The 24,630-nt window shown below is 44.8% G+C and overlaps 1 non-coding gene across 1 annotated transcript; it reads right to left on the reverse strand.

Annotated features, from left to right (window-relative positions):
* Positions 1–17,534: 17,534 nt before the first annotated feature.
* On the reverse strand, positions 17,535–17,607 carry Trnaa-agc (transfer RNA alanine (anticodon AGC)). The gene has a single exon. It is a non-coding gene; the product is annotated as a tRNA-Ala (tRNA).
* Positions 17,608–24,630: the final 7,023 nt, after the last annotated feature.

Consider the following 24,630-nt stretch of genomic DNA (forward strand, 5'->3'; position numbering starts at 1 on the left):
AGCCCTTCCACTCTGTGACCAAGGGCGGGAAGCTAATCTTGGGTGTGTTTGACCTCAATCGACGCATCTATGCATGAAAAAAACACGTTTGTTTGTGATTTACAACTGAGCATTTCCTAGTTGAATAGATGAACCAAACTTTGAAGGACTAGAGGTTCCTTCTAATGGACAAGCACAAGGCTTTCCATTCCCCTAAAGAGCACATTTATTGACCGCATGCGGGAATCCCATAATATCTAGAACTTCAACGTGTACTATCTAATCACAAAAAGTAGCTGGTACATGTCATGATGTTCGAGCAGTCTTAGCGCGTAATTTTCGTCTTATTTGTTTCTGGATAGTTTCGATAAAACAAGAATTACAGACGTTTTTCGCAACCATACTCGCCCCGTAGACAGCCATTATCTGTAAAGCTTACAACTTCACTGTGAAATAATTACCACAAGTAAATGAAACTGGGTGTAATGGTAGAGTCGTCTTAGCGGTAAATATCGGTAAATATCAGTATGATTTTTACCAATATATCTACGTAAAATTGAGAGCACGGAGCATTCACAATAAACATGGCGCGATTTTTTTTTTCGTGTTGGCGCAATACGTGGATGACCTAAAACACTTCTGGAGGGTAGCTATATACCGTATTTACTCAATTCTAAGCACCCCATTTTTTTTCACAAATGTGAGGTCCAAATCGAGGGGGGTGCTTAGATTGGAAGAACGTCAATTACGCCCCCCCCCCCCTACTTTTTTTTCGCGGTCGTATCTCGACATGACGGGCGCAAGGAATAATGATTAGTCAGCAAACATTCATAGAAAATAGGCACAGACAGTGAATTCACCGCTTACTGATACTCAGTTACCTTCACTATCTTTTGAGGTCGCTGCGCCGGTTGGCTCGCCGCTCTCAAGATCCCGCAGGATCGTGCACTGTTCCGTTGAAGGGCTTTGTAATCGGAGACTCCATAAATTACTTGGCCACAACGTCCACTCCGACCCGCTTCCACGCGTCTTAAATACGCCTTGCGATGGTTGCTTAGAAAAGGGGCTGCTTAAATTCGCACGCAAACATTTTTTTTTCAATACTAGTTCCCGAAAGTAGGGGAGGGTTCGTAGAATCTAGGGGTGCTTAGAATCCGAGAAATACGGTATATCTTCATTTAATGTGGTCATACCTTGAATTTTTGGGCTCAAGTAGGAATAAGAGCCTCAGAAACACCATTTGCTCCTTCAGTATGCTCAGGCACACGGACGCAGACAGATGTCCACAAGTTGGTTTGCAAGGAAGTCCAACGCCAATACTGTGCTATCATACCTCGCGGATCACCTTCCAAAGGCCAATTCCCGAAGACTGGCGCATGGCACTTGCCCGTGCGTGATTTTTTGTTTTTTTTTTGTTTATATCCAAACCGCATCCGCGGGGATTTATTGTAATTTCATAGCTGCATGTCAACAGCGGCCGCTTCAAGTCGTATCTGCTGAGAGTGATCGCTTGTGCATTTCTTTTTTGTTTTGTATGCCTACTGCGGAAAAGTCCGAGAAAACAGCTGCGACTACAGTAATGTTTCCCAAGGAGTATGAGAACCAAATATAAAAGACAATAGGCCTTCCTGAAGACAATAGGTTTCCCCAGAACAGTTGTTATTGCAACAGTAATCACAAAATAGCAATGTGTAGTTGTTTTTTTTTGTATGAGAAGAAGAAGAAGAAGAAGTCTTTATTTTTAAGCAGACGTTGTTACAATTCCTGCTGAAGAGGCAGGATCTAAAGGCATTGAGTGCCTGACGAGGGCTCCTGACCCTTTGAAGTTCACAACAGAGGAGTTCACAGCAGAGGACATGTTCAAATCAAATATGCGTACTTAGCAATAAGATCCAGCAATACAGAGAGAAAAAAAAAAGTAAATTAAGAAAAATACAAAAATCGTACATTTCCAATCATGAGAATCCCAAGTTATACAATATACATAAAACTTTTTTCTGCGATATCTGTTACCAGCAGATACAATAGAACACGACATATTTTCTTACTGATTGTTCCTCATGTCTATGAAAAAATCACGTCTTCACACAATGCAGTTTAAATTCCTTAGAGTGAGACACGCCTAGTGATTGTCATATCTCACTTTCTTTTCTATAAAGAAAAGCCTTACCGAATATTCTTCGAGTGCAGAATATATAAACTCCCTGTAAACGGGCTGATTCAATGAGCTCCCCAAATCGTTCCAAGTCGGACGTGAATAGAAACAAACAAAATGTCACGGCTTTTTCAGCGAGTAAAAACATTGGGAATACTGATGCAGGAACCCATGGCGTCCGACGCCAAAAAGAGTGAACTGTACGTGTGTTTCTGTTGTTGCTGTTGTTCTTGTCTTGTTTTCTTATTAACCAGCTTCCCAACAAGCAGCAAGAGCAGTCTTGATATTTACCCAGCCGAACGAACCGCTTCCGATCATTGACTAGCCAGAATAACCGTTAATTAGTAATCACCATTACGAACTACAGATGATCGGAACTCTTGCGATGAATACGTCGGCCTTGGCTCTAGTGAGCGGTAGAGGAGCGGCCGGTTGAGTGCAAAATCAAGACCGTCTGTTCTCACCGCGTCAGTTGTAAAGTGGGCGTGAAGTTAGCTGTTACAAAACGCTGGCACAACCATGCAAAAAAAAGCATGTCTGGGGGAATCGAACCCGGCACGTTCGGACAATTATACGAGGCGCAACCTCTACACGAAATCTGAAGACGAAGCATAGCGTCTAATCAGCCGGTTTTGCTTTCGTCTGGATGAAACTGTACAAACTTCACGCCGGCTCCGTCTGGACGGAACGCTAAGCTCAGTTGTATTCCGTCTGGACGGAAGGATAACCCGCAGCGCTCCATTCCGTCTGGACGTAACTTTAGCATTTGTATATCGTTCCGTCTGGGCGGAACGCTAGCCATGCAAAAACTGGCGCCCTCTTGCGGGAACCGCGTGCGCTTCCGCCGTGTTGGGAGATTCCCGGATCCCCGGATATCCCGGGGTTAGCGACGCGCACGTCGGCATTTATCGTTGTCCAAGATAAATACTGCCGTTTAACTTTCTGTGCACAAAGATGATACGAGGACGACCAAGGAAATAGCGTACACATATTTTTTTTTATTTCTCAACGGAAGCATGATTCGAGCCTTGCGTGAAGTCGCTTGCGGGTGTCGACTTCCCTTCGCGCAGTAATATTATAGCTAGATCGCATGCATAGTCACGAAACGAATAATATGTGCAGGACTCAAAAGGTCCCAAAGTGAGCTATTTTTTAGCCCTGTATTTGCCGCCGAGCACTCCTGCCTGCTGGTAGTTAAGGCGCACTGCATCGGTCGACCAGCTCATACTTCATCGTGTGGGATGAGTTTTGAGTCTGGCTTTCGTGCTTTGCGCGCCCGTGCTTTCTTTTTATTCTGGACGTTCGGTGGGCTTTTATGGAAGTACTACGCATTCTTTCGTTTGCCAAACGTTACAGGAAATAAGGGATCCGCGACAGTTGCAACCTTCACGTTGCGCCATGAGTAGTGCAAGTAACGTACGGAGTAACTCGTGAATCGGTCATTTACAGGTCGTCGCCTGCTGTTCGACCGTAGCCTATTTTCCCAAGATCAAATTTTTCGAGCTGAATTTTCTAACCGGTAGTGTGCACCCAGTTTTGTTGTCCAGGGCGCGAGCAGGGGACGCTCAGCGGTCGCCGCGGGGCACGCGCTCACGAGCGCTCGACATTTCCTCGCTCTCTAAGGTTTTCGCAGTTTTTTTGCTAAAGCCTTTGCGTGTGCTGGGGTCGCTCGGCGGTCGCCGCGAGGCACGCGCTCACCAGCGCTAGACAATTTATTGGTAAGTTAATTATTCATTGGCAATTTATTGGTAATATATTGGCAATGTTTAACGTGTTACACGCCACACGCGTTATGGGCTACACATTACGGCCAGATACAACAGCTCCTAGGTATGCATTTCATTTTATTAAGTTTTTTTTTTGTTTTGCAGGTTTCCTCTGCGTCCAAGAGGATCCCTAGCGTATAACTATATCGCGGAGTCCCCCCCCCCCCCCTCCCCCATTTCAACCTCAGGGCAGCCCGCATCGGCTCGAAGCGTTTCAGGAATGACTTCCTGAGAAACCCGCAGGATGCGAGCCAACACGAATGTACTTTCAATATATGCGTTGTCAGAGCAAAAAAAAAAAAAAAGAAGAAACGCGACAGCCTCCAAAAGCTTCCTGGCGGTGCCTCCCTGACTCTTTTTTCGATGCATAATGCGCATTTACGAAGTCGCTCGCAAATGTGGGCAACAGAGAAAGGTCCACAGATCATTTTTGCTCGTCACTCAGTTTGCTGCGCTTAAATCTGAACATAAAAGGATCGCTAAGCCCAGAAGGCCCCTCACACGCTCCGTACCAAGCAATCCCGCGACCGCCATCCCCCAATATGGCGTTGCGGGCTCGTTTCGTTTTTCTTCCCGTAGATGGCGGCGCTTTTGCATAAAGTCTACCATTATTTGAGGGCTTGCCCATTGTACCCCCGCAAATACTAATGGTCCGCGTGTTTTTTTATGCTTTAGATTAAAAGTGGTAACGTATAGAATATACCTGCGATCACCCTTACATCCTCCAGAATTTCATTGCGCAAGCAGAAGGAGCGGTTTCCTGCTTGTCTGTTTATATTGTTGCGCGGCGGCATACCCGAAAGCAGAACAAACTGTTTACGAATTAGGCCGATGCCCTTGTTTTTTGTAAATATCGCTTCTGCAACGTACATGGGAGTATACTGAATTTAGTTCAATGACACCCAAATCCACGCTGTGGTGACCGTCGATGTCCGTAAAGCCTTCGACGGTGTGTGCCGTGACCATATCGTGGCACAACTTGCCGCAATGTCCCGCGGCTCCCGCATGTACTCCTATCTCCGCTTCTTCCTGTCTCACCGAGTGGCTCGCTTTCAAGTCAACTCCCATCTGTCCGACTCCCCCCCCACACACACACACATAACTCGAGGCACTCCTCAGGGGGCTGTTCTTTCCCCCATCCTTTTCAATATTACTATGAGTCTTCTCGCTTCCCAACTAGCGGAAATCCCTGCTCTTCATCACATCCTTTACGCCGACAACATCACCCTTTGGTGTTCGTCTGGCTCTCCGGGTCATGTGCAGAGTACCCTGCAACGTGGCTTGGATTTCATCGACTTTTTTCTCACCGCTGTTGGTCTTTCCCCTGCTCCGGAAGCGTCCTAGCTTCTCCTTCTCAGCCGTTCCTCTCACCAGAGCGCCCACAATTCCGTCATCTCTCTCCATATTTCTGGTTCTCCCATTCCTGTCGTCACCAAATGCAAGGTTCTTGACTTTCCTTTGCATGCAGCCAAGATTCAAGGACATACAAACCCTACACAGGGCCGTCGCGACCTGCCACTCGGTAACCCACCTTCTGCGTCGTGTGGTCACTCGACGTGAGGGTCTTCATGAAGCTAATGCCTGCAGGGTTGCTCACGGGCTCACCCTTAACAAGTTCTTGTACTTTATCCCTTACATATCCTTCACTAACACTCAACTCAATACCCTTGAGAGTTGAGACCGCCCTGGTGGGACTCTACAAGGCAGCACTGAACCTCCCTATCACCACTTCTACAGGTAAGCTTTTTGCCACGGGCCTCTTTCATTCCCTTCGCTCTCTCCTCAATCTCCATCGTGATTCCCAGCTTTCTCGGCTCTCCCTTACCTGTCAGGATCAATGGTTACTGGTTCAGGCGGGTACATCTCCAACTCCCGCCTCCCTCATTACCCCTCCCGACGCAATTTCGGCGCCCAACCTTCGTATCCTCCCTCTCCCGTCGAACATGTACCCTGTGCTTCATGCAGGTCGTCGTCATGCGGCCGCGCAGCATCATCCTCCTCTTTTCGCGACCCAGGGAATTGCTTACACAGATGCCTCTTTTGTGGCGCCTCGAAGCTCGTGCGATTACACTCTGTACCGCCCTCACCTTGCTGAAGCAGAAACCCACACTAGCGGCCCGTACCTTCACCCTCCTGAAGCAATGTCTCTTGAGGTTCCCGCCATTGCCCACGCCCCTCAGTCCTTTGCTTCTCTTCCCCTCATCCCCAAATACAGGCTTTTCTGACTCTGACGCCGCTATTATACACATACAAAATCGCTCACTGCCTTCTATTCTTCAACAGGATGTCGAATGAGCGGTCTCCGCTCCACAGCCATCCATCGTTTTCCTCCGTTGGGTCCTTGGACATTCCGGAATTGACGCCAATGAGTTGGCGCGTCAACTCGCCCGCGGCACTCTTCACCGGCAACCGTTTATTCCCTGGCCCGGACCCTCGGAAGACGGTGGGAGGCTCTCCCTGCGCCGTACCATCAAGGAGGTCTACCTTCAGCTCCGTCTAGACAAACGCCTCTACCCGCCTCCTCACCCATCACTCACCGCAACGGAGGCTCGACTCCTCCGGCACATCCGAATGAATGTCCTGATCACTCCCTCCTGAATATTCCTCTATCGCTATAGACCTGACCCCACTTGTCCCAACTGCCCCCCTGCCTACGCTGATTTAGTTCATTGCCTTTTCTACTGCCCGGCGGCTCAGCTATCCGACTCATATCCCTCCTCATCCTTTTTCATCACCACCTGGACCGACTGGCTTGGCTGTGAAGGAGAAGAATAACGGCGCCGACTGGTCGCCCAGGCAGTCGACATGCTCGGCCTGTAGCATCGGCCGATTAAAGGTCTTTTCTACTCCACTCTAGTTCAATTATTACCAATCGCATAGAACGCTGTACATCGAACGGACTGTGTCGAAAAAATTATTACTGCCCGCAAAACCCCTTGCGCAAAAAAGACAACCTTTATCGTAAATTTAAGAAACGACCGTTCAGTACCCACCTTAAAGAGTGCTACAAAAATATTGCGACGAACTAAACTCTTCGTTGAAACAAACCAAAAAGGACTACTATAAAAATAGGACACTAGAAACAGGTAGCAATGCTTCTAAGCAGTGGCGCTTACTAAAGAATTTCCTTAACAGCACCCCTTCAAAAAGTGCCCCCACCGAAATAGAGATTGGCTAAGAAGTACTTACAACACCCAAAGACATTGCGAATGCTTTTAGCACTTACTTTAGCGATTCACCAAGCGCACCAGGCACGAGTTATGACAATAGTTTGCATCATGCTTCACAATCATTCTTTATACTTCTACACCGAGTGAAGTGCGTACGACGATAGCGAATCTCAAAAAAACCAGCCCAGGCTTCGATAACATCCATGCCTCTGGTATCAAAGGTATTGCCGATTTTATGTCACATAATTTTTCTTACATCGTCAACCTTATGTTTACAAATGCAGCATTTCCTCACGAACTGAAGCAAAGTAAAATAACTCCGGTATTTAAGAAAAGAAATAAGGCAATTATTAGTAATTCCCGACCATCAATTCTTCCATTCCTTAGCAAAGTGGTCGGAAAGATTACCGAACAGCGGCTTTCGAACTACCTCCAGAAATTTCGCCGCTTGACACCAAGACAATTCGGGTCCCGCCGTGGTCTGTCGACTAACCTTGCCCTAATAGCATTAACAGATAAATAAAAAACCGAAATCTTTGAAGGAAAATACGTTGATTCGTTTTTGTTGACTTTACTAAGTCATTTGAATATATTAAAAACGACATACGTTTTTGTAAAATGGCATCATTAGGCATAAATGGTCCCGCCCTAGAGCTCCTCCGCAATTGCTTACGTAATCGTACGCAAACAGTAAACATATCAGAGGTTCTTTCTGACACAAAAACTGTAAACAAAGGTGTGCCCCAAGGATCCATTCTTGGCCCCTTATTATTTCTAATTTATATTAAGGACCGGCCGAATTGTCTGACATCCGTAACCGACTGCATTTCATACTCCGACGACGCCACCATTCTGCCATCCCAAGAAAAACTTTCCAGTGTAATTTCACAGCTGAACCATGACCTCGTTAACATTTTTTACTGGTGTCAGACTAATAAGTTGTTTATTAACCCGTCTAAGATCAAATTTGTGGTTTTTAGCCCGCCCACAAAGCCTCGTTACGATCACAACCCTGTGTACATTATTAATCACGCCGTCATACCGACTGATGAATGCACATTCTTAGGAATTGAACTTGACCATTTTCTAAAATTTGATGCACCCATAAACCTAATCAGGAAGAAAGTTGCATATGGCGTTCGGGTACTGTGAAAGTGAGCCATTATTTCGAGAAACGGATCCTGATCACCTAATACTTTGTTTTCTTCCAAAGTCACGTAAACTATTGTATTGGGTCATGGGGTATGACTTACAACTCCTACATAGCACGATAACAGCAAATTCAAAACCGGGCACTTTCGTATATTCACCTGCAGTCGTTTTGATGCCCCTGTTTCCCCCCTTCTTCTTGATCTTACACTTCTTCCGATTACTGACACCATAGCATTTAACGTTGCCACAACTGCCTTTCGCCTTTTCAACGAACCCGACCTTCTTTACGGTATTGGTAGAACTAAACTAGAAATCACTAACCAAACCTGGTTTTAATTGCAAAATACCTTTTTACTTCCAAACGTACGCACAAACTGCGGTGAACACATATTCGGTTTTGCTTCAATTAAAATGTGGAACGAGCTACCCTATACGGTTAAAACACAAACACATCCATCAACTTTTAAACGTTCCCTTCGATCATTTTTGACGAACCATCACATAGACTTTTTTTTTTTCAAATTCAAATTCAAATTTATTTTTTATCAACATACTACAATGTAGATGGTCTCCGTTGCGAGAAAGGTGTTGGTACAGCTTTACCGGGCCAGGAAGCTAAATTGGCAGCTCAATGACGACTGTTGAAAGTACAGTACAGTTATAAGAAGAGATACAGCATGACAGTACCTTTCAGAAGATTGTGTAAGAATAGGCCGACAAGCATCACAAAAAATTAAAAATACAATAAAATACCTGTATCCCGAGCTTCAACGCATTGGTTCGGCATCCCATAATCATGTCGCGACATTGACGTTCACATCCAGATTTCGGCTAGTCTTTTTCTAGCTGTTCTATTCTATTTTTTATACACCTACCCATTGCATTTATACAACTGTTATTTATTCATGTGGATTGACTGCACTCGTTATTGTGTCATTTATAGGATGATTTATTTTGTTTAAATGTTCCCAAGTGTTATTTTTAATGCTGTGAGTTTTAATTGTTCAGTATATTCCATATTTATTGCTAAAATATGCAATCTTAACAATTCACTATTTACGCGTACTCTCGCTATTGTTTATTCTTTGTATAAGATAGGTAATAAAATAAATTAGGTATCATTCCTGCTAGCAGCTGCAATTAAGCTATTTCCGTGTATGCTATCAATAACAAGGGGTCCCACTACAGTTTATTACTCTGGGACCCCTTTCTGTATTGACTATATTCTAGTGATGTAGCCTGCTGTGACAACAATACAATTCTATTCTATTCTATTTTTTTCCATTCTAGTCATGGGAAGAGAATTTTATCAAAGTTGTGTTTTGAGTCCTGGCCAATTACTTCAAAATAAGAATTATCCCTGAAATTTTCCTTCTTTCATTCAGTTCCCTGCTTCTGAATTTGTTGGGTTTAACTATTTTACAGCAGCTGTTAGTGTTATAAAAGCAGGCATAAACGTTATACGCCCGTTTTTTTTGTTCCTTTCGAAAAGCAAAAGATGCGCCGCGGCATAAAATAATAAAGGCTAGTTTCGTACAAAGGACGTGCTATGTTTGTCCACTGGTATCTTTAAAAACCTAAACGCGGAACAGATTTCCAAAGGATATGAAGACGATAGTCTTTCTTTGGCAACCTAAACGCGAAAATTGTGGTCTGTCTGCCTGCCTGTCTGTCCGTCTGCCTGTCTGTCTGCCTGTCACTCTATTCAGCCGCGAGGTCAAAGGGAAGAATGCTTTACTATAACGTATATGTAGGTAGGGTTGCAGCGATGGCGTAAAGGTAGAACACCCGTCTCGCGTGCAGAAGGACCGTGGTACGAATCCCAGTGCCGGACAATTCCCACCGGATTAAAAAAAAAAAAAAATCCGCGTATTGATGGAATTGCACAAAGGGGCTTGGGGTGCGGCCTGACCCCGGCGACCATTGCCGGTAATGCACTCCCTCACCAGAGCAGGATTGGCCACCCTGGTGTAGTAATGGCCACAACCTCCCATGAATACGCCAACTAACCCTCGGCCCTCAGTCCCCAGCGGCTGCGAAGCAACTGACCACGGCGGCGGTCAGACCTGTGACGCAGCAGAGGGTGCTAAGAATCACTGGATCCGGACAGGCCGCCAATGGAATCTGAACCTGGCAACGTTTAACGCGCGAACCTTATCTAGCGAAGCAAGTCTCGAGGTGTTGTTCGAGGAATTAAAGGGCATTAAATGGGATGTAATAGGGCTTAGCGAGGTTAGGAGGGCAGGCCAAGCCCTTACGGTGCTGAAAAATGGACACGTCCTATGTTACCGTGGTCTAGAGGACAGAAGAGAACTGGGAGTGGGATTTCTAGTCAATAAAAGCATAGCTGGCAACATAGACGAATACTATAGCATTAACGAAAGGGCAGCAGGTCTTGTAATTAGGCTAAATAAGAGGTACAAGCTCAAGGTGGTGCAGGCCTACGCGCCCACATCCAGCCACGACGACCAAGTAGTGGAACGCTTCTATGAAGATGTGGAATTGGCAATGGCTAAAGTAAAAACACAGTATACCGTAGTTATGGGGGACTTCAATGCTAAAGTAGGCAAGAATCAGGCTGGAGACAAGGCAGTTGGGAACCATGGTCTGGGCTGTAGAAATAGCAGGGGGGACCTACTAGTTGAGTTTGCAGAACGGAATAACCTACGCATAATGAATACCTTCTTCTGTAAACGGGAGAGTCGGAAGTGGACCTGGAGGAGCCCGAATGGGGAGCACAAAAATGAAATAGACTTCATATTATGCGATAACCCTGGCGTCGTGCAGGATGTGGAAGTGCTCGGAAGGGTAAGGTGTAGTGACCACCGTATGGTAAGATCCCGAATTAGGCTATATTTGAGGTGGGACCGCAACAAGCTAGTACGAAAGAAGCCGATAAATGAGCTAACAGTAAGACGTAAAGTAGAAGAATTCAGGATCGCGCTGCAGAACCGATATTCCGCTCTTAACGAGGAAGCCGAGTTTACGACGCAGGAAGCCAGCGACAACCTTACACGCATTATTACGGAGTGTGCAGTAGAAGTCGGGGGCACTATAGCTAGACAGGATACTGGTAAACTTTCACAGGAGACGAAAGATCTAATCAGGAAACGGCAAACCATGAGAATCTCCACCGCAGCTGACAGAATAGAACCAGCGGAGCTCTCCAAGCTAATCAATAAGCGTAAGACAGCTGACATACGGAAGTATAATATGGAGAGGATCGAATACGCTGTAAAGAACGGAGGTAGCCTGAAAGCAGTGAAGAGACGTCTTGGCGTGGGGAAAAATCAGATGTATGCACTTAAGGATAAGCAAGGCAATGTCATCACAAATAGGGATAAAATAGTCACAGTGGCCGAGGAGTTCTATAGGGATCTGTACAGTAGCCAGGACATACAGGATAATGCCGAACGAGACAGTAGTTCACAGGAGATAGACATCCCACCAGTAACGACCGAAGAAGTAAGGAAGGCTTTGAAAGAAATGAAAGGGGGCAAAGCACCTGGTGAGGATCAGATAACAGCAGACCTCTTGAAGGATGGCGGAGAAATTGTCCTTGAAAAACTGGCAAACCTGTATACGCAATGCCTAATGACCGCAATGGTACCGGAATCTTGGAAGAACGCGAACATCATCCTAATTCATAAGAAAGGCGACATGAAGGACTTGAAAAATTACCGGCCGATCAGCTTACTGTCAGTCGTCTACAAGGTATTTACCAAGGTAATCGCTAACCGAATTTCTGCAACCTTAGATTTCAGTCAACCTAAAGAACAAGCATGGTTCCGTAAAGGTTATTCAACAATGGACCATATTCACACGATCAATCAGGTGATAGAGAAGTGCGCTGAGTATACTGAACCCCTATATATAGCCTTCATAGATTATGAGAAAGCATTTGACTCGGTCGAAACCCTAGCAGTCATTCAGGCATTACGGAACCAGGGGGTAGATGAGCATTATGTAACAATACTAGAGGATATCTACAATGGGTCTACAGCTACGATCATCCTCCATAGGGAGAGCAGTAAAATACCTATAAGAAAGGGTGTCAGACAAGGAGACACAATCTCTCCAATGCTATTCACAGCATGTTTACAAGAAGTATTCAGAACGTTGGATTGGGAACAGGTGGGTGTAAGGGTTAATGGAGAATACCTCAGTAACCTCAGATTTGCTGATGACGTTGCCTTGCTAAGTAACTCGGGGGACGAATTGCAAAGCATGCTTTCCGCACTGGGCGAACAGAGTAGAACCGTGGGACTGAAAATTAATATGCAGAAAACTAAAGTAATGATCAATAACCTCGGGACAGCACAGCGGTTTGACATAGGTGGCGAGGCAGTGGAAGTGGTAAGCGAATATTTCTACTTAGGCCAAGTTCTGACCCCAGATCCAAACCATGAGGCAGAGATAATTAGAAGGATCAGAATGGGGTGGGGTGCATATGGCAGACATTCTCAGATAATGAATAGCAGCCTACCATTGTCGCTGAAGAAGAAAGTGTATGACAGCTGCATCTTACCGGTACTCACCTACGGGGCAGAAACTTGGAGGCTCACTAAGAGGGTTCAACTTAAATTGAGAACAACTCAGCGGGCAATGGAGCGGAAAATGATAGGTGTAACATTAAGGGACAGGAAGAGAGCGGAGTGGGTCAGGGAGCAAACTGGTGTTAAAGACATATTAGTAGAAATTAAGAAGAAGAAATGGACGTGGGCAGGACATGTAATGCGAAGGCAAGATAACCGCTGGTCATTAAGGGTAACAGAGTGGATCCCTAGAGAAGGCAAGCGTTTCAGGGGGCGGCAGAAAGTTAGATGGGCAGATGAGATAAAGAAGTTTGCGGGGATAAATTGGTCACAGTTGGCACAGGACCGAGGCAATTGGAGAATAATGGGAGAGGCCTTTGCCCTGCAGTGGGCGTAGATAGGCTGGTGATGATGATGATGATATGTAGGCAGGTCCGTTCCCAACTACTAAAACTGCTGACATTGGTCGTACTTGTCCCCAAAGGGAACCTCGGGCACATTTGAGGTAAAGTGTAAGCGCATACTGAGCATACCTGCATTCTTTTAATTAAGAAAACGTGTTGGGTTGGTTTTTATGATCAGAAAGAAAATACAATGTGTTAAATATGAAACATAAAGGCGAGAGGAAATCAGACACAGAAACAACAGATCAAGAAAAAATACGGGTGCTGCCACAGCGGATTGCGCGCTACCAGTTCGAAGGCGGGGAAATTGAATTCCAGTGAACAAATCTTTATTCAATCCACTTGTAGATGCGACGGCATCTCATTCACTCGCCTTGTCCCTCCATACGGCGTTATCGTTGTCCGTCCACACCCCTCCCCCATTCTCCTCGCCGCGCGAGCTGCGCTCTCCGCCACTCACCCCCTCTCCTCTTCGATAGCTAACACTCTCTCGCGAGGAGCATTGGATTGGATTCGATTGGATTGGATTGGCTTGGCTTGGCTTGGATTTGGATTGGATTGGATTGGATTGGATTGGATTGGATTGGATTGGATTGGATTAAAGTGGATTGTGTTGCGTCATAGCCGCGCCTCGTTGCGTCATAGCCGCGGCAGGGGGTTCACGGCACGTTTCACGCGATGGGAGAATCAACCTAACGGAAACAACAACGGAACCCCCTATGCGTCGCATATACACAGGGGTTCCCGCGAGGGGAGGTGGGAGTAATTTTTGGCTAGTTTATGGGTAATTTTTAAGGCGTGTGCGCTAATTTCTGGTTTTGGTGAAGATCAATAATGTGCCTTGCTTGATGGCGTTATGCAACCTTAATACGCACGTTTTCCGTGTGTTGTGGAATAGATACATTTGGCACTGCGTATATATTTGGATATTATGGGGTAAAATCAATAACCGATTCCATAAAAAATATCCGAGGTTCTGCAGGGCAGTGCGATTACGCTGTGATTTTTGGTGATCACCCTATTACGGTGTAATTATTTTATGAACACTATTAAGTGTAATGCTCGCCTATAGTTTCTAGTTAAACTTTTTTTATTTCTAACATTTCTGTAGTGAACCGAGTGATAGTTCCTTCAAGAGGGAGGTAGAAAACCTGCCCTAAACCAAAGTCAGTAAGAGAAAACAGGCAAAAGCAAGCGCTGAGTCGGTTCCTGTTGGTATTCTTTACGACGTTGCTGATGTTTTTTTTAATTTCCCCGTGACGTAGCAATGAGAATTACGGCATACTGCTATCGTAGTTTTGTTCTCGTTTTTTCTTTGTGTCCTTTTGACCTGCAATTTTAGGTTTCATTTTTGAAGGCGAGTAACCGAAAAAATGCACGCCTTCTAAAGAGCGTCTGTGAATCTCTTTGCCTCAATGAGCCTGAACGGCCAAACACGCCGTCAGAGGAAACACACTTGACAAATTAGGACGCCAGACATATCACTTAACTAAAAATATGAATAAAGCTGACGTTTTATTCAGCTTAGGAAACGAAACGCTAGAAGAAGTAGAAGAATATAACTACCTTGGACAGATGAGTAGTGCTGACCCGGTGTTTTTAAAGACGATAGTCTTTCTTGGGCTACTCAACGCCAAAATTTTGGTCTGTCTGCCTGTCGGTTACTTGATTCAGCCACCCGCCCAAAGTGAAACGATTGCTGCGCAATAGCATTATATACTCACAGCCGAATCTAAACGTCTAAGTCCGGTGTCAGGGTTCATACTTTTCAACATTCTTGAACAAGAACAAGAAATTACGCAAATATAAGGCAGCAAGTAAATATTTGCAGTATTTCTTATTATAAATTTATGGATGCTTGGTTTTTGCGATAGCAAATGAAATACTACATCAACGGCAGAAAATACTGGCAACGGCCTGCTGTTGCCAGCTCTACCTCCTGGTGGCAATTAAGAAATCAGACGGCAATAACAACGAAAGGTTCCACTAGGTCGGATCCACGTTCCGCTTGGAACGCTCCTGGAGTAGGGCAACATGGTTCTAAAAAACGTTGTAGTAAGGTGCCTCAATTCACGCACGTCTCACACCGTACGGCTGCTTTGGCATCAAGACACCCGACTTGGAGAGTTCAACGCGGTAAATTTAAACTCACTTGAGCAAACTTCTGGCGTGTTATCTTGGGAGGAACGAGACAGGAGAGGAACAGCATGAGAGGTGAGCGGGAAAGAGAAGGGAGGCCTTTACTTGGTAGGGGCGCCCGTCGACTATCGCCTTTCGGCGACGTTTGCAACGAAAGGAGCAGATACGGCGCCATATTTTTAGTACGCGTTACGAAGCGCTCCAGCGGGAGGCGTAAACGAGTTTCCCGGTGTTTTAGTACCGTCACTAAATAAGACTAATGACGATTACAACGGCTACGACTATGACGACGACGACGACGATGACTACGACGACGACAGTAGACGCTAACAGCCCCAGTTTTCTGCGACGAACTGGAAAATTTAGAACATTTCCTATTTGATTGCCGCAGCTTCTCCCCAATGCGACGCACGCATCTGGAGTCAACCTTTAGACGCCTTAACCTTCCGCTATCTAGTTCCGAGGTCCTGTCACTAGGCGCTTCCGCCCTAAGAGTCTGCCACAGGGATGTTGTGTCTGCCCTCCATTCTTATGTTGTGGCGACAGGCAGGTTTTCTTGCTAGCCAGCTAAACATTCACACATACCTCATTTTTCTTCCTGAATCTACTTTCATATTATACATATTTAAAAATTCTGTTGGGTATTTCCTTTTCTAAATTTTGGGATCTAAAATAATATAGGTCACATCCTCATTAGACACAAAACTTCTTGGCCAATCCCCCGCGTGGGTATGTGCCATGGTGGGAGGCAACCAACCAACCAACCAACCAGTTTTTAAGGGGCTTCGCCCTAAATGAGACTACATGTTTGCGAGTCAAATCTTATGCTTGGCGTGGCTATTTTACCGGTCTGATTGCTGTGATTGGCCTTGACTGTGCTGTGGATAATTAGTGGACTCGGGGATATTTTCGCAGTGCATGTTTCACTTTTATCAGCACTCGCATCAAGGATTTACTGGAGCCATATTTTTTTGTCGTTTTGAAGAGCAATAAACGTGCTTCTTCTGTTTTTACGCTGGTGTTTCTTCCCGAGCATCCAGCCAGTAGTTAGCCAGAAGCGTACCGCCACTCACCGCGTCCATTCCTGATCCGGATGCTGGAAAGAAATTTTCGTGTTCCACCCGAAGCTCCATTCGCATACGGCGATGTAGTTGGTGCCGTTGAATTTATTCCTCTTCATTGGGCAATTTTCCACCGTACTGTTAGACGGGCAAGCATAATACTTTTTGCAGAATTGTACTGTAGGTGAAAATTCAGTGGTGTGGTGTCCGGAAATAAAACTTTCCTGTGACACACACTAGCTAAAAGATAAAACGCAGACCAAATGCAAGTTGTCCACGGTCATTTGAACCTCAACTGAACTGTGTGGTATGTAAACAGCATTTCGAAGGCCCATACGCTCACAGGTGACCGGCCAAGTAGCTAGCTCTAAACCAAGAGGACGTTAGAAAAGAGGTTTTTAACACAAAACCACTTATCGATACTATCGTTGCCTAACTGAGAGCACCTCAAAAAACACTCTTAAATACATTACGCAAAACTGTGCACCTCTTAAGCGTGAAACGCACACATTCTGAATGCCCACACATTTTATTGCAGGTGGAAAACTGCTTTATATAAATTCAGTCAAGTTCCGGCAGCATTACTTGATTTTATGGCTCGACCAAATTTTAAGTCCGTCAGGGTACAAAGTTACATGCCTCAATTTCCGGGTAACTACGGCGAAATATTAACGGTCCAGACAGGTCGACTGCAAGCCAAAATCCCCTAAAACAGATATGTAAGCAAATGTTTAAACGAAGGCCCAATTGGCAATCTTCATACAAATACACGTCCAGTGGATTACATTAATAACTGTATTTCTGACCCTTTCCATCCCACACGGGGTAGGTAAATGTGCCTGCTTTCCAAGTGTTTTCGGGAATTATGTATCGCACCAAGGTTTTACTTGGTGCGAGACATTGATATTTGAGGAGCTTTTTTAAATCACTGAAATCCCCCTCAACAGATTTCAAAACAAATTTGTTACCGGACCTAAATACAATGCTGGAAAAGCTATTACGTGATGTGTTTTACATGTCAGTTAGGAGAAGGTAACATTGACAGCGTTGCATTTAGGTCCGCTAACAAATCATTTGCTTGTTTATGAAATTCTTTTGAGGTCGGTTTGACTCATTAAAAAAACACGTCCCAATTTGTGAGCGCCTTCGTGCAAAAAACAAAGAACAAGACAATGCAGGTGCTGGGTATCGATCCCAGTACCTCTCGCATGCTAAGCGAGCGCTCTACCATCTGAGCTACACCCCCGTGGTGGAAACGTGGAAATGGACCCCGTTAGGTGTGCGCGGCGTCACCTGGGAAACTAGAGCACCCGACGAGTCACTGAAGCAGCTGCTGGAGACCGGTTTCCGCATCGGCTGGGCATTTCGCATTCCGCGCACACGAACAGCGCAGCACTACGTCGGTACAAGCGCATTTTACTTCGCCGTCAAAACGTGGTCAGGTTTGCAGTTTGTGAATGAAACACAATCACAAGATACCTGATGCGGTTCAATTTTTAACTTGACCACGACATGCAGAAAACATGTGAAGTGCCTGAGTCCCTGGACTGTATATTCTGCCTTTCCCGGGTTATAGAAGAATTCAAATTCGATTTCAACCTTTTTCTCCAGTGAACCCCAGTAACAGAACTGCATCGCCTGCAGTGAACTCAGTAAGGTGTAGCCACCTGAGGCTTAGTGTGTCGATACCTGCGCTTACTAGGGAACACTGGTTACCAGTGGGTCGGCCCTGGTTACCAAGGAGTAATCGACCACGCTTTCTACATGGTTGGTTTACAAATAATTGACTCATCACTGAGAACTGACGTTGATCCAAGGGTATACCCATGCAACCACCGGACAACGTAGGCCGTCATACGTACGTTCATCCCGGCTCCAGCGGACGTCCGTCTTAACGGCCATTTCAGAGCTGATGGACATACTATGTACGTCCATACGACGTCCAGATTCAACACTTCCGTATGCCGAATCGGACGTCCGAAATTGAAATGCATTATGGATGTTCAGTGTAATTTCCAGGCTCAAAAATGCTTTATACACGAGTATTGGCGCACTGATCTCCTGGTGACCAACGGGTGGCCGACGTGTGCAGCAGACCAAAAAAGTCCAAGGATAGCACAAATGGTCTTCATATTCAACATAGTTACCGGACATCCACGCAATGTTTAAACCATGTTTCACGCAAGGTCACCTCCTTGTGAACATTCATGGAATATCATTGCTTATGTGTTATAATTACATCATGCGGTGATGCCGCTAGGTTGTCCTAAATTGATGTTTTTCTTGATATTGAGAACTAGAATTTCTAACGATGTCTACAAGGACTCCGACACCACGGCCATACCGAATTGCGTGTTAATTCGAAAGCCCTTTTCCCCTCCTGCCTTCTCCACAACTTCAAAACATTTTCTTTGTTTCGCTTCTGACTTGTATACAGAAACAGGAATGTGCGGATATTCGATTTCTAATTCAGGTCAACTGTAACTGAGCGACGAATACGCTGAGTGCTTTGCTCGTTTGCTGAGGTTCTCTCCGTTGGAGGAACAGGCTTCCCGGCTCAAATGCACGGGGTTAACTAGTGGTTTACCCTGCAGAAGCAGACACAACAGGTATGCACGAAGCAAATTGCATATTCAACATGCCTTGTTTCGCGCAACTCAATTTTTTACCGTGCAGTGCTGCGGTTTTGAGATGAAATTTGTCTTTTAAGGGGAAAGCTGTAAGGATCGCATTCCCCGAAAAAACGACATCTTCGTTGTTTGTTGTTGTTGTTGTCTATTAAAATAATGGTCGCCGCTATAAAGAGTAAACAACAACTTGCATTTGTTGTTTACAATAGAGTAAACAATAAATGTCGTCGAAAGGCGATAGCTTTCTGCCGCCTCTGCCACGTACATGCCTCTCTTCACCGCCCAGCTCACCTCTCACCCTCTTCCCCTCCCTTTCGATCTTCCCACGATAAGCGAGGAGGGAGTTTGCTAAAGTCAATTCAATGTTACCGCATTCCAGTGCTCGCGCCATCTACTGGAACATTTTGTTACTGTAGAACTTGGAACGCCGCCACAAGGTGGTTCAGGCTCGCGCAAGCTTTTTTGTTTTTTGGTCCAAATATTGTTTTCGACGAGCGATTCTATTTTTGATCGCAAGTATCAAGCACACTTCCGTTTTTCTTTAGAAGAACACTGCCAGTACCAGCTGTGCATTTTTATGTTTTGTCTCAAATATGCCTGTTTTCTTTTTGCTCGAGCAACAATGTTGACAGGTATGGAACATGTTTTTAGATGTAGTCCTTCGGTAAGGTTTTGAATAAATCAACCTCTCGTTCAAGAATTCTTTTAACTTTCGGCCGGGTGGCTGAATCGAGGAACAGACAGACAGACAGACAGACAGATAGACAGACAGACATTTTTGGGTTTGAGTGGAGCCCCATGCGTTGCCACAGAACTATCACTCGCAGCCACTGGTAGAACAAAAAACTGTTGTCATTTTTGTTTCTTTCTTCATAGCACATATCCACTGAGAGGATCGGCTGGAAATCGGTAGCTTTGAAGGGCTAATGTGCCACGCTTCAGAAAATTTACAAAACTGCTCCTTGGAAACGTTAAAGTTGTAGAGTAGTGCTTCTTGCCTCACGCTGTAAGCGGAACAAACTAAAGTGAAGAAAGAATTGCTACCATGGTATAGAACGACAGAAATAGCTAGAAGAAATTCGCACCAAAAGGCAACGAAAGCGAAGAAAGCCGCAAAAAAGGCGCCGCATTAAAGACGTTGTTACTGAGTACCTCATGGATTGCAGTTAAACCTGGATGTAACGAACCTCTGCGTAACGAATTCCTGGATTTAACAAAAGGGGCATTTTTTTTACCTGAACTGGTGCAGATTAGTGCAGTGTCGTGCAGACCAGTGCAGAGTGCTACTGGGGATACCAATTAGTAAAAAAAATGAACGTATGCTGCTCTGCTTCCACCAGTGCAGCCAGTTCAGGTAAAAAAAAATGCCTCTAAAGTTTTTCAATTCCCCGTGTCTACCTACATTGAAGTCCATGTGTTTGCGATTTTTATGTAACGAAGGAGTTGCGACTGTTAACCTGGATGTAACGAATTCGCTACGCTGATGAGTCAAGATTTCTTGCCCTTTTTCTCAAAAATCGGCTAGAGAAATGCACTCATTTAGCGAATTTCGCCCGCACCGCAATCTCTCCTGCGTTTCCAAGTGTGAGTGCGGTGTCGGTTAGGTGCTAGGCCTGCCTCTCGGCGTGTAGTCGCTGTGTCCCCTGATATCTGTGGTATGGGTTCGTGGATGATTTCTCCATGCCTGAATACGAAAAGATTGGTCTTTTAAAGAGAATCTCACAATTTTAAATGCCGTGTCCGCCGGCGAGAAAGAAGAATGTCACCGCCCGGTACAGTGTTTCAGCTAGCATCCCTTGAGCAAATACGGCTGCAGAAATGTGCACGAAGTTCGCGAAAAGGCACCCTTTCAGCATAAGTTTGGTTCTTGAAACGCGTTAAGGTAACGAAAAGTTTCAAAAAGCAAATATGACACTTAGTTACATCTGTGAATTCGGGGGTCGTGTATCATGCAGCGCAAATCACGCAGTTTTTCAGTGTGAAATATATCCTTGAACAAGGGTGAGTTCAGCATCACTGATGCCTAGCATATTGGTTTCGTTTCTGCTTCATTCCTGCGAGCTTTAATTCTAAACCTGCATATAACGAAAACCTGGATGTAACGAAAAAATGCGAATTTTTGTCAACTTCGTTATATCCAGGTTCAACTGTACTACCGCCTTCAAAGAACGTAAGCAGATTGAAATGCTCCGAGGTTTTTTTTTCTATTCACATTCATCTTTGCTTCCTAGGCGTGTTTATTGCGTATTCTACCTGCTTCCCTTTTTACTGATTTTGGTCATAGCTTCATGACAACTATAAAAGCTTTTACGTTCGTGATAGATTGCCCGTTACTTCCTTTGCTTAATTTTTGCACTGTCAAGTTTAAACCGTAGTATATTTTAATACCGTTAACTTGCAACCTACGCTACTTTTTTTATTGTCATAGAACAGAATGAAGGGTAGCCAGGGGCATAAAAAACTGAATTCCCTTGTATTTTTTCTGTTTTTTTTGTATTTGCAGTGTAGCCATCTGGGCATATGCAATGCCCAGAAGGCTGCAGTTTTTCCAAGCTCTCACCTCTTCAACAGTCAGTTCGTAGAAGCAATTTTCAAAGAAATCGCCAATTTAGAAGTGTTTAATTGGTACCGTTTCTTTTATGCAGATTTCAAATGTATGACATTGTTCCAGCAAGGCTCATCTGGCGAATCTTTAAATTATTCTCAAATGAATGCCTTTTTTTCTTTGCAATAACAAACAAGGTGTTTGGAGATGTCTTAATGAAACCCTTAACATTAAAAGAATAAAAAGTTAATTTGTTTTAGAGGTCAATATGTATATTCTATACGTTTTATACTTCGTCTTCCTGCGGGCACAGTCAGGCTGATGATGATGATAATATAAATTAATAGTTTAATGTCAGATTACCATAATAAAATATCTTACAATATGCATAAGCGCCCGAATGTCCTTAGAATGCTTCAGCAGGATTGTCAGGCGGGGAGTTGGTGAATACCATTCTGGTGAAACAGAGCAGCTTCATAAAGACACAAGAAAAAAGATTCAAACAGTACAAGCGAGGGATTAACTGAGGTTCATTGAAGAAAGACACACATTTATATCAAAAGGGATTCATCAAAACTGTACATGCGCGCACATTATCTTCATACAAATTCAAACTCAGAAAACACGGGTAAAGAACTTTCGTGCTAAATCCTACTAACAATCAAAAAAGGCAAACTCTTTTTCGTGGAACCACATAGATCTTAGTTGCTGACGCACGGTCGCACGTTCGCATGTGTGCCCCAACTTGAAAAACCCAACATCTTGTAGACTACGACCAGCTTCAGCGTGAGTAATAAAGGCAGTAAACAAACAGGCTCAGGGATAAATGTGCACATCGAGGAGGGAGTTCTTGTTCAGGAATTGAAATGCTCTCTTAACTGCACATTTTAAACAGCGGCCCGTCTGGCGAACATAATCACGATCACAAGATAGCGGTATTTTATGAACAATGCACGTCTAACACAGGGTATTCTTGAAGATGTGGTTGCCTAGTCTAAAACCACAACAGGAATACCGCAGAAACCTCACAAAAAATTCTTGTCGTACGACAAAAAACTTTGTTGTGATAACAGAAGTCCTGTCGTTACGACAAAGCCATCTGTTGTTACGACACACATTTCTGTCGTAACGACAAAGTCAATTTTCTCAACGACAAACTTTCCTGTAGTCACAAAAGAACTGCCATTTACGCTACTCTTTACAATGGGTAGCAACATTCAAACCATGTGCAACTACTGACGGAACATCAGGACCACGACAAGACAGGAATTCGGCACGACTGACCATCAGAATTAGGACAGGAATTCGACACACGGCAGAGCATCATAATCACGATATGACAACAATACGACAATATGACAGTACGACACGCGAAAATACGACAAGACCCGCCGCGGTGGCTTAGTGGCTAAGGCGTTGCGCTGCTGAGCACGAGGTCGCGGGTTCGATTCCCGGCCGCGGCGGCCGCTTTTCTGATGGAGGCGAAAAGCAAAAACGCCCGTGTGTACGAGATTTCGGCGCACGTTAAAGATCCCCAGGTGGTCAAAATTAATCCGGAGCCCTCCACTACGGCGCGCCTCATCGCCTGCGTTGCGTCGGCGCGTTAAACCCTACAATCAATCAATCAATCAATCAATCAAAAAATACGACAAAAAACAGAAATGTTTCTTGTCGTCATTTTCGACTGGGTGACCGAGAATCATTTAGATCTAGCTGATTGTGTTCTTGCTTCCCTTGTCTACAAGTGCACGGACTCTACGTAGTTTTATTCGGTGGTGAGATGGCAACCTGCATTCCATACCTGGAAGCTACCTTTTTCGACCCGAGACTGGTCCTGTGAATGTAAGGAATCATGCCGTACTTGTTTTTTGCGGCTGTACTTTATTATTTATTATTTATTTATTTATTTATTTATTTATTATACCCTCAGGGCCAGAGGCATTACAGATGGGAGTGGGTTACAAAAACAAAGCAATAACACATGAGAATACAGCAACTATGGTAGAAAAACAAATTATCTTGGTTATAGAATATTAACTAACGTATTGTGATATAAACGGTTATCATTAATGGACATGACACTTGGGGGAAGGCGGTTCCAATCACGTGATGTTCTGAGGATGAACGATACGGAAAAATGTCGCGTGCTGCTATGCTGCTATATACGCCGCATCATTGCACGAATTAGGTTCGGCATAATGTAGTCAGGATATCTGTGAAATGGTTGTAGAATGTTTAAACGCCATTTTAAGGGCGTCCTGTGGATATCAGGAGAACGTATTTTGGGCGTTCATTGTAAGGCAAAGGGGATATTGCCTGGGTATCCGGTGGAATAAAATTAGATATTCATGAACATCATCTCCGCATTGAATATCGAGGTAGTCCCATCGAATGCAGATCCACGAGATGTGTTTTGGTTTTGAAGAGTAAAGGCAAGCAGCAGGTCAAGGCAGGATTTTTAGTAATTTGCTGGTCTCAGCGTAGTGGTTAAAGAAACATGGGGGACTTTTGGTGCGTCGGTGTGGGTCCGCTAATATTATGGGGCAAACAGTCTATAATAAAAGTCATTAGGTGTTCACAAAACGGCGAAGAGAATTGTACTAGAGGAACTCCACTTTCAGCAATAAAAATGTGCGTACACAAGTCGAAAAAACTTGGAACAAGGCCCGCCATTCGAGACTTGAAAATGGGGAGGTAACTATAGGTTTACAACTCACGTCGCCGTCTTTTTAAGACTGGTATAAAGTTACGACGCGCGTGCACGGCAACTCGTCTCATGCTCCCCAGTACAACAGCTCACGACTTTTCGTGCGTGTGTGGATATATATATATATATATATATATTTAAAAAGAAATGGCTGCGGCCTATAGCTCAGCTAACCTTGGATAGGCGAAGCAAAAGCTTGGCTTAGTCTGGTTGAGTCTTGGTTTCGCTTGGTTAACCTTGTGATTTAACTGTATTGCCGACCACGTCTGAAAGCAGTTCGGTTCCGTGCAACGCTCACAGAAGAAGGCCGGGTGAACGCACCGTTCCTCTTCGCCGGGCGCGAGACGAGTGACGTTGCCCGAGACAACCCAGCGCCGCATGCATGGG

Source organism: Haemaphysalis longicornis, unplaced genomic scaffold, assembly GCF_048455015.1.
Source record: "Haemaphysalis longicornis isolate Haplotype H1 unplaced genomic scaffold, Haemaphysalis longicornis Haplotype H1 scaffold_5, whole genome shotgun sequence".
Taxonomy (NCBI): Eukaryota; Metazoa; Arthropoda; class Arachnida; order Ixodida; family Ixodidae; genus Haemaphysalis; species Haemaphysalis longicornis.